Source organism: Schistosoma haematobium, chromosome ZW (genome assembly GCF_000699445.3).
Source record: "Schistosoma haematobium chromosome ZW, whole genome shotgun sequence".
Taxonomy (NCBI): Eukaryota; Metazoa; Platyhelminthes; class Trematoda; order Strigeidida; family Schistosomatidae; genus Schistosoma; species Schistosoma haematobium.
The window spans coordinates 42,528,700-42,541,145 of record NC_067195.1 but is presented as its reverse complement, the minus strand read 5'-3'; positions in this window follow the sequence as shown (position 1 = coordinate 42,541,145).

Here is a 12,446-nt window from a genome sequence, read left to right as displayed (position 1 = left end):
TAAATTAGCAAAATGATATTTATAATATTTCGGTATAATGATAGCTTTGATGAATGAAGTGCTGTTTGCAGAAATTGTATCCATCGTTTTGGTCAGTAAATATACCTATTTAAAAATTAATTAGAAAAAAGAATTATATAGGAGAGATATATCTTTCCAAAAGAAAAAGACAAATACTACTGACGACTGACTGGCATCGAACGCCTTATCATTTAAAGTATTATTAAGAACATAAACTAATTGCTTTAAACAATTTTCTTGGGTTCACAAAATTGCTAATTACTTAAGGAGTGCTTTGGACGTTTTATTTAGTACCATCGAACCGACAATTGTTCATCTGGGTAATTGCCAGCCCAACGTTTTCAATTCTATTTTATCTGAATTAGTACTCATTATGTCTTTCATCTATGAAGTCATCAGACAACCACTACACAATGGTATCTATAAAAATGGATAAAAACATTCTTGATGAATATTGACAAAGATAAATGCGGATCCCTAGAACTTTATTCAAGAGTCCAAATAATTATGATAAAGCAGGTTCTGTATTTACTTTATCTTTATACTCAAAGGATGATGATTCTTATTAAACTGTCTTTTCAAAACAAATTACTTTGTAAGTGAACTTTTCTTTAGTTACATTACCGTTCTAAATCAGATTTCATTCATTCTGCACAAATAGCCTACTATGGTGCACAACTGTTTTTTAGTAAATTGTTTATAACTTTTGATGGTGAAAACACATATGAATACTGTTTTTAGATAGAACTAATTTGTAGTTCATGACCCACTATCGGAATATATTTATGCATTTTCCAAACAGTAAGATGGCTTTATCAGCTACATAATAATTTTGAACGTTTAAAACTAATACTGAGAACTAAGTCCCTCAAATATGGCTTCGCACTTAAGATTTTCTGATTAAAACGTGTTTTCCCAAAATAGACTCATTCATTCTTTGTAATAGTACTGCTGAATATAAAGAATACATTAAATATTTCTTCAAAAATATAATACGTGAAACTAATTTGTCTTGCCGTATTTGGTAAAAACTTGTGTTGTTTTTGCCAAAAATAGTTATCAACTTTGAATATTTTGGAAATTAGAGGTTCATCCCTTTATCTCAATTGTTACACAAATGTCTTATCAAATCTCTTACTTAGTGTTCTTAATCAATCTAAAATAATTTATAGTTTAGAATATGTTAGAACAAGTTGACTAGTTTTGCCACAATAAAAATGTGGAAATCTTAATAGTTCAGATCAAAATTCAAAACTATTTCATTCACAAAAGTCTTATAATTCAAAATCACTAATAAGAACTTGATTGCAAATATCTGTGAACACTAAATTTTATTGTTTGCACAGTGATGCTTATAGTTTGACTATTCATGCAGGTCTTTCTGAATAATCGGTTTATCGACATAAGTAGCATACACCGCACTACTACTACAATACTTCACTAATCTGAATCACAAAATTTTTACCAACAAGCCTAAACTATGACATATAGTAGAATTAGAGTTATACTTGAGGTTTTGTTCGATACATTATCCATTATAAGAATGGAATGACTTCACTAAGAACATTTGAAATATATGATATATTGGAAAATTGCCAAATTACACTTACTAAATTATGCTATAGAGTGATAAACACAGATACACATCTATGTGTTTGTTTATTTATCAATAACTTTGTAATATCTTGTTTACTTTTCTTTTATTTGAAGCCCATTCAATGTTTTACATCAAAGGATAAGATTTATAAACAAATAACACAAATCTTAATAGTCTACTGTTTATACAATCATGTCACAAGTTAATAAGTAACAATAAACAAGAGAAATTTCATAGTAAGCGCATATTTAAATTTGACAATACTGCTTATAAGTGATAAAGTCAGTTGAATTTATCGCTAAACTGAAAAAAGAAACTTCAATTAATAGTTAACTAAGCAGAATAGTAGCTCATTATGTAATAAAATATATAATTTAATAATTCAATGATCATTTGACACAATAAAAACAACCAAATTGTAATTAGATTTTTGAATTAATAAAAGTCATTGGTATTTAGTGAAGGTTTTTGAAAGCCATAAGATAAAACAGTTTTTAATGATTATTATCCTAATCAGTTTCACAGTAAACAGAATAAAATTGTTATATTTGTTGGTATTGCTAAATAGTTCATTAATACATTAACATAGTCACCACTACAGAAGAATATGTCATATATAAATACATATAGTCTTTTCCCTTTTTACTGATTACGGATGATTGTCTGTTTAATCCATTTCAACATTATTCATAATAATTTCTTTTCAATCAGTTGCCCATTGTGTCTTTCCGTAGATAAATCTCTTCTTTACGTTTTTCTTTTTTTTTTTGTTAAGTGATAGAATGAAAAAGTTTTCTCTTCAAATCCATAGACAGGTGTCTGAAATATTTTGAAATTTCAACTAATGGCGAATTTTCCTAGAAAGATAATTTTTTTCTTCTTTGTTTTAGTTTCAGAACTCTGTCATACTCACCTGTTTGTTAAACATCAATGAATGTACTTTTTTTTTAAAAAAAAATTTTATCGTTTTAATATAAAACACAATAAGTCACACATCTGAATAAATAATGTTGGATAAAATGTATATCTGAAAAAATTAATAAATTTTCTAAAACCAGTTCCATTTGTATAATAGACTTCTTGGAATTTGTAACATCAATACATATAGAAATAATAATAACCAAGAAAATGGTCATAGAAATAACTAATTGACAAAAATCTTAAATAATAATTTGATTTGAATGTATTTAAATTCGAACTGATGTACGTACGTACGAAGTTCTACGTTGTTACTGACTGACTGATTGAAATTCGATAGATAATTGGTTGCTTTTCCTAATATGAAAAAAAAACGTGAAAACCGCATAGTGACTAATTTAATAGCATAATTAACCACTATCATTTGAAGAATTAAAGTTGAAGTGTCCTATAAAACAAAACAAAAAATACAAATATTACTATCTTTAGCTCAGTGATCACATTTTAATGATGATATTAAAGATTTATTTTTAATTGAAAATCACATAAAGTCCATCAGATATCAAATAGTGAATGATTTCTATAAATATCTTGATGATTTACAAAATTAATGATAACTTCTTGAAACATGGCACTAAATAATGTATCCATCACTTTAGTTGAATTTAGGTAAGACAAGGCCCTCAAATGCCCTGGTACGGCCGAAAGTGTGGAGAGTTCGCTCTACCTCTCAAAGTGATCTCACATGACCACGGGTATATAGCCTCTGCCAGGGAAGTCCTACCCACTGCCATCTCGTGGAGCGGGTGTTGCTTACAAAATTGAGAGCGAATGTCCGGCGCTTTAACCGGGTTGGTGGACATGGAGAGTCCACCTAGTGGAATTGGAAAACCCTGGTTCCAAACCAATGGTGCGCATGAGCTCCAGTATCCTGAAGGAACAAATGGCGTATGAACCAATCGTTAGTCACCGGCTACCAAGTGACCGCATCTCCTTACATTACTCCATTGCCTTGTGGATAAGACGTTCATGTCAAAGGCTCCGGGTGCGGCCCCCTAAGAAAACCACCTGCTTCGGTTTGGGTACCCGGGCAGTATCAAAGCCCTCAAACGTATCAAATGACATTTGTGTGGAGCATATGTATTTGGTGCCTCCTTGTACCAATATCTATGTGTTAAAATAATAATAATAAAATGCCTTGAACCCATCTTTTCCACAATTTTTTAAACAATAAAAACTATAACAGAATTTTAAGACTCTTACCTGTAACCGCACTTGAAATTCAATCAATTCAGGGAATTCGACAAGTTGCACCAAAATGCTAACCATCAACCAGTAAATGAACTCTGATTTTATGGTCGGATGCATTTATTTCATCCCACAATATTTAAAGAATAATATTTAGTATTTTTAAGTCAAGGTGTAACTGAATATTTGGTTTAAATGGTTAGCTCAACCTATAAACCAACAGATAGATATTTGCTTATTAGGCTGTTTCTGCAAACTCAATGATCCATCACGTATAGAGGAAATGTCGCTTTATAGGAAATATTATTAATACATACAAAAGGTTGTACATCTAACATTAAACACTTTCATCTACGTAAACCAAACATTAACGAGCTCGAAATTCACACATTTACACTTTTCCTATAAAATGTTAAAGCTATTTTCCATGATAATACTGGACCTATAACATTTTTATTCCCTTATGTATCACCAGCTTTGACGCTACTTTATAAGTAGTGATCTCTCAATTATTATTCCTGATTATAATTATTTTTATAACTGAGGACCAGTGATCTTTTCTAAATTAAAGTATTTTGGGTAACTCTGAGCTATCACAGTCGAGCTGTTTAATGGCAAAGCTTTTCTTGTAGTTCTGGACAATATCATTAGTGATTACTTTAATGAGAAGTGTGCAGTCTGGTTACTCCAAAAGTATCAAATCAGTCCGTTTTGATTACCTTGTTTCTGATTAGATATCTCTACGGATTTTATTATCTACAGGTGTACTTTTATTTTCGATTCATTAATATTTAATTATAGCAGTTTATAGATTTTCAACGTTAATCTTTATCCGCGTGTAAGTAAATAGTGTGGACATTCACTCTGTCCATTATAGTGCTTCTCGCAGTTGACACAACTCATTTTGTAGATAATGTTGCATTTTCCCTCTCTTACTTTAGCATATTTTGGCCGTTCAAAGAATGGAGCGGAGTTATTGTCTTGGTTTATGAGCAATATCGATTCCGAAGAGTCTTAAAATTTTTGTCTTGATTTCTAAAGTTTTCTTCATAAATGGTAGGCCGATCTGCATTTTGAGTATCTGTCAGGCGATTTTATGATGATATATCGGTTTCTCTAACTTTTTGCTCATTCAGGGTAACACAGTCAGTTTGGGCTTGTACAAAACTCCATATGTATGCCCTTGAGTAGCCACCACTGTAATTCTGACAGAAGTTAAATCACTTAAACATCCAATGAGAACACTAAGACAGATGAAGATAATAAAATCCCTAGAGATAACTAATCCGATACAAGGTCATCAAAACGGACTGATTTGATACATTTAAAGTACCCACAATTCACACTTATCCTCAAAGTAATCACTAATGACATTGTCCAAAACTTTGATGAAAACGTCTTAGTTAAGCCATTCAACAGAGAGAACTCAGCATTATCACAGAGTATGTCTGAACAACATATCTTCCTAACCACTATATGTCCAGATGATGGTGGTTGGCAGTTGAAACCACGACTCACATTTCGTCCTATTTGAAACTCGTCATCTGTATGTACTTCCATACCGGAATGCATATTCCTTTCGGGACTCGAACTCAATATCGTTCGCTTCAAATACCACTGCGTTATCCACTTAACCATTGAGTCAACTGTAATCTTTGAAATCCAAATGAGAAAAATCTACACTATCAGTTTTCAATATTTCATTTTTCTGATTCAGTCTTTCCCAATTATAATCTTGTAAATAAATTTATTCTCTAATCGTTCTTAGAAATGTTTATGATAAATATTTGTTTTATTATAGAATCGAATTCACTGAATTGATTGGTTTTACTATAAAACATCCTTGGTTATTTCAAACGAAATCATTAACATCTAGTTCAGATGCAAAAACAGTATACAATTTACTTTGAAAGTCAGGTAATCATTATAGATGAACAAAACATTCAACTCTTTATTATAACCAATTCGAAATTTTCATGTCTTAGATTCTTAATAAATTCACTTTGGTTATTTTATTAAGTAGCCGCTTAATAACATTTATATTTAACTGCTAGAAGGGATTAGCTAACGAATTATTTCATAAACACACTAAAGTTAAAAGCTTTTTATTCCGTAAATGAATTAATTAATTTTATTTTGTGATATTATTTCACTTAAAATACTTTGGTAAAATTAAGTAGGCATAACATAATAAAGTTGATTAACACTAAAGATGAATAAAAGCTTCAATTCTTTCAGGTGTTGGTTTAGTGAATCGAAAAGATTATGGGTATTAAATGCTTCAAGTTGTCGGCAATACAGAGTGGTTGACGAATTAAGAACAAAATGTAAGGATAATATCAATAAGAAAGCATTGAACACACAGCTCAAGGAAAGGAAGTTATCAGCAATTCAAATTACAATGAAAAAAAGACTAAACAGTGACGACTACTATTTATGTATCGTCTCCCTAAAAATTGCAAAACTCTAACATTCCAATAATCCATTACAACTAATATTATCTATGTGTAGTTCATCTACAGAAAAGTGGTTAGCTAAATTGTTAAACTCAATCCGTAACAAATTATGTAAGTTTTCCTTAAAAGATATATTTGAACCAATTGATCTCCTTGATGAAATTAACAGTTAAGTAAAGACTATATATTCTTTTTATGTAATATCTCTTTTTAAGAATGTACCTTTAATCAAGACTGTTGATTTCCTTTGTGACCATACATCGAGTAATTTACCCTTTTTTCCTATTCGGTCTACTCTGTCGAGAAGACCTACTTTTGTTATTTACTGTAAAGGTTCGATCTACGTTTGAAGGTGAACATTTTCGACAAGTTGATAGTTCTGCTATGGATACTCCTTTAGGGCCTCTCTTAGCAGATTTATTTATATCATATATTGAAAATATGACGAGTGAGCTCATCAGCATTGTAACTCTGTATAGGCGATACATGTATGATATATTAGTTACACGTTATATAGATTTCGATGTTTCTCGGTTATAAAACAAACTCTATAACGTACAGAATAATATCGTAATGACCTGTGGCGAAAAAAGTAGTAACCGACTGTCCTTTATAGACATACGTTTGAGTCGAAGGGAAGATAGAACCATAAAGCGGTCATAGGTATCATTACCAAAGTTTGACGTGATAATTTCGAATAAATTGCGCATTGGGTAGATTGTTATAAATAAGTTAATATATTTGTAATATCCCGATGATTAGAAAAATTAAATCCAAGTTTAAACATAGATTAATTTTGATTTGGTCATTTATTCTCTGAAGAAGTGGCTTACACTGAGTCATGAAACGTCAGAAAACCTAATTTTTCTACTCATTGGGATATTACAAATATATTAATTTATTTATAAGGCAGTCAGTTTATAGAAAACCGACCTGGACTGGTCAATATTTAAATTTCTACAGTTTCTATCCTTTGTAACACAAGCGAGGCTTGATAAAGTGCCTCTTCAACAGGATTCAAAGAATGTATTCCATAGATACAGTTGGTGAAGACGCAAAACTGACTGATACACTAATGTCAAACGGTCATCCACGAAGGTTCATAAATAGATGCAAAGTTATTCAACATCAAAACATCTATTTAATTCTGTTCCCAATAGAATTTTATATATATCTCTACCATTTGGGAGGATGGATCTAACAGTGTGACTTTAAGAAAGAGTCCAAAATCAGTGATAGATAAGACACATTACACTGCTAAACTGATTGTAATTGAAAGGACTAATCGCATGATTCCAAATAGACCCAGACATTGCACTAACGATTACATCAAATCTCACTGAACTTACCAGTTTACATGTTTGTGTGGACATACATACATAGGGAGGAATGATCGAACAATGCAATCAAGGGATTCGGAACATATGCCTGGATGGATTCAAAATCAGTTTATGTTAAATACTGCGATAAACGTGAGAATTAGAAAACTGTGTTAATCGATAGCAAAGAATATAATTGAAACGAGACACAAAATTGACACCAATACAGCTTTTAAAACATTTTATAGAAAGTGTCACGGACAAATTCTTAGGTTTATGGAAGCATTAGCTATTCATAAGTTCAAACCTCCCTTATATGTACAGCAACAATTTGTTGCAACCTTCAGATTGCACTGGTAATATTTAAGCCATTTTATAGCATAGGGTAATGCGACAATTTTCTATTCTTTCCATTCTATGTTAATTTTCTCTCTCCTTTATTTACAACTATCACTGTTTAATTGAACTTTTATTTGTTTGACCCTGATCGATTTTCATATAAAATGCCTTGACAAGTATATGTATAGCGCAAATATACCACATTTTTCAGATCAACTCCGTCTTCTGATTATTCTATCGAAAATTTAGTTTTATGTAAACTTCACTGGTTCAATTAGTAAGTCCGTAAGTCTAAAAGTATCTGAATTTAACAGAATGAATTCAGTGCACATATGTATACAAAAAGTGGACAAAATTATTCATATGATTGAAACATTACTGATTGTATTTTTACGAAAACTATATAGTTCGTTTCACACTAGAAAAAATCACTTTGGTCCACTCATTCATATACAATGATAGATGTAAAGGTGTAAACTACCTACAACATAATATATTATAGTTTTTTTAGAAAACATAACATTTCCGAATATTGCCCACATCGTTTTTTTATATAGTAGCAAAACACTGATGAAACAATGAACAGCTGTTCAGTCGTAAAGCAGATTTTGTCAAGATTCACCATATATATATAATAGATGGAGATTTCTTGTTTTATATCTATATTCATCTAAATTATCTTTTGACTTTAAATACATTTTTGGGTATGATATAGATTTATATCATTGAACTCTATACTTAATTTTGAATACCCATTGAAAGATTTAGTGTAACAGTGATTATTGTTAATTTATCATTGGAATTTTTAACAAACATTAATCCCCTGAAGATAACAATATAATACCGTTTTCGACTATACCAATGTGGAACATCGTTTTGATTTTCAAACTGGGAATGAAATGAGTTAGTTACTCGGACAGATATTAATGATTTTGCTAGGACGCAAGTAACATGGACTTGGGATGTCCCTTAGAATGTTATTAAAAGTAGTAGTAGTAGTCCAACAAAAGTTATGCATTTCAGCATGGTACGCACCACGTATGACTTAATTTACAAACGAAGTTTAAAAAAATAGAGTTCCGATTCCCTCTTAATCATTGTCTACCACTTGGAAATATGTTTTCAAAGAGCTTGAACGTCTAACCAGACTTATATTTGTAGCAACCTTCATAAATGCAAATCGAGAAACTGTGGATCACACAGAGAATCCATTACTCTCGAAATGGACGTCTGTAGAATTTAATGGATGGCATGACAAATGAAAAGGTTATTTTTGAGTTATAATTGCACTAACTTATCGCTACTAGTCTATCGTAATACAAGTTCTCAAAGAGGCAGAAATAATTATCTGAGACTCATAGTGACGACCTAATAAATTTCAGAATGCAAATTTTGATTCTTATAAAGGTCTATAATCATTTTTCTTTGATAACCGAGTAAATAATTTCGTTAACCTGTAAAAATATTCATCCTGACAAGCATAGAATAAGTGCGTTAAGAGGTTGGTTGGTGGTTTCATTCCCAGAAAAAAAAATCAGGATTCGAGATATAATGAACATATAAAACTATGAACTGTCAAGGTTCACTGACTTTAATTGCAGACAAATTAATAATTTGGTAATCAAAGTCTCATCAGGCTGTTTTTCAGGATTTTCTAGTCATGGTCAGTTAAGGGACAAAATTAGTGAAACGGATGACTACTAATATCTTCATTTACTCTTTACTAGCTAGTTATGTTGTACAAAGTTTGAAGATTTATCGCAAATGGCTTTAAATTATTTTCCTTATCTAGAAAAGGTTTGGATATCGATATTCAGTATACATTTTAATGTTGAATTCAGATGTGAAACTAATAAAAATATATTATATACTCGATTTAAAAACTGAGCATCAATGTTTTGGTCACCTACCACCGATTGGTTTAAATAACATACCAAGTAGTAAGCATGAAAGGCTGGATTTCTTTTTAAGAAGAATCCTTTCAAACGCGCTCGCGAGGCGAGGTCGTGGATGCGCACTGCGATATGACGAAACGACCGTCCAGTGCTTCCAGGTTTTCCATGGTGGTCTAGCTTAGATCTACTTGTTAGTTCAACTGTTAAATGAACCAATCAGACTTGATACGTGTCGTTTTTGTTCGAAAAACAAAACCTATTTTGAAGTTAATAAGTTTTGGCATTTATTGACCGTCTTCAGATGTAAGAAAGATAAATTACAAACCAATATTTTGTTGATGTGTATTTTTTAATTTTTTAAGTAGGAAACTCTAAGCTTAAAATTGTCTACCATATGATAATTCGACTTTTATTTTGGTTGATTTAATATGTGATGAAATCCATATAAAAATACACTTTGCATTCAATTCTTCATTCTCTATATACAATCATAATTTTCCTTGGGTTTGAGCATGTTATATTTAGAAAGAAATTTTAATAACATATAGGCTGTCAAATTTCTTAAACCAATATAATGAAACATTGCTGACTATATTTCTATAACTTCTATTAAGTATATCTGCATGTCTTATTGTCTAATTAATATATTTCACTTAATTTTTCGTATAGTTTACTCTTAATCAAAACAGACCTCATCTAGCTATGTAATTTAGAAACCATATGATGTCCTTATTTTCTTTCTTCCTAACTATGGTATATTTGAATGTCTTACTCTAGAATTATAACAAAAGTATTTTAAATTTCATACATAACCACTATTCTAATATCAGTCCTCAATTTAATTCACGCAAATCTACTAAATTTAATATTCGTTACTAGAATGACTTGGTAATTTGATAAAATGCACAAATTTACCGGAAATTACCATGCAGACAGTCACAACAGTCAATCATTATTGTCCTTAAATGTCAAAAACACAGATGAAGAATGCCTACCAACCAACAATCTCACACTGCTACTATCTTTGTTTAACTATTAGCTCCAAACGTAGTTCTCAGTTTTACAACACTTCAAAAGTGTCTACATTGTGATTTTTTTTTAAAATTATTGATCATGTTTAATTTTGTTTAGGTTTTGGTCCTTACAGATTCTCACTTAATGTAGTCGTTAAGTTAATGTATCACCTTCAGTTTGGTTATCTCTGTATGTATAAACTTCTTGCTAAAACGTTTAGGAGTCTAATGTAATGATAATCACTCGTTTTCAAGCAAATGCTCTTAATTAAAATGTCTTCGGGGTGATTTTGTGAGACTTATCAGTGTCAGTTATTCATAAAAAATGCTAAATTTATACATTCTCTACAAAGCGATCGGAATGAATATATGCAGGTTTATGCATTGAAAAAAAAGTAATTAGGAGAGAAATTAACTGAGAATATTATCTATTCTTCGTACTTGTTTTGTTACCAATTATCAGTTAAGCTCTACGTCCTTTATCGATGGTTGGGAATTAAAAAATTTCTTCCTCTACTACGTACGTAAATCTTAGTTTTACGGATCAGTTTCTTCGTATTCTAGATTAATTCTTTCCTCATACTTCTGTGTTTAATGAACAGACTTTCACAATATCACACATAAATTTTTTGTATATTCTTCAGTACTAAGGTTTTTTGTCCATATGCGTTTTCTATAATAGGTCGGCGTACTCCGAATTAACTCCAAGTCATTTTCTTCAACCTCAGTTTATTACTCGGCAGTCATTGGAAAGTTTTATTTTTATTGAATAACGAAATATGCGCAAAGAATGTTCTTTTCAATAAGTTCTCATCGGGTGATACATTCATAAATTCAGTTTAATGTTACAAATTGATAGCCAAGTAACCATAGGCAGTTGGTGATAAATGTCTCAAATATATATGAAAATCATACTTATGTCTTGATATCAGTTAAAGATGAATTTAATGATATACAAATGAAGTTTTGAAGAAGAAATTATCATCATTTAAGAACAAAAGACAATTCGAAAGCTACTAAGAACTGTTTGAAACTATCCGGGGACCAATCAATTTCATAGATTGTTTTTCTAAGCTGTAAATTTGTTATGAATAGACGATTTAAATAGTCAGAGAGCTGACGTTAACTCAATGAAGCAAATACACTATTTGACTTCTTGATGTTCTGATACACTGAGATGATTTTATTGTTCCATCTTTCTTATAATTAACCATAACGATACTCTTAGTCTTGCTTCGCTAAAAATCAAGGATTTAATTATAGAGGAAAATGAATAAAATGACGTCTCTAGAATGCAGTATTTGTACGAGGCACCCAGAGAGTTAATCATGAGGACTAAATGACGTAAAAAGTGTTTAAAACAAATTCCCTAATACTCAAAAGACCTAGACTGTAGTCAGTCACTGCATTCAAAAGAAGAGAGATATGAAATTAACTTTGATGGAAATGAAATTATTTCAAAAGATTTTATCGTATATAAAGAAAAAAATATTCGATGAAGTCCTGCATGTATGGAAAGATGATAACAATCTGAACAATAAATAAATAAATAATCAAATGGGTTACATTTTCACAAACAACAAACACTTAAACATGGTTAAACGAACTCTTAGTTCTATATTGTTTTGTCATTGTTTATT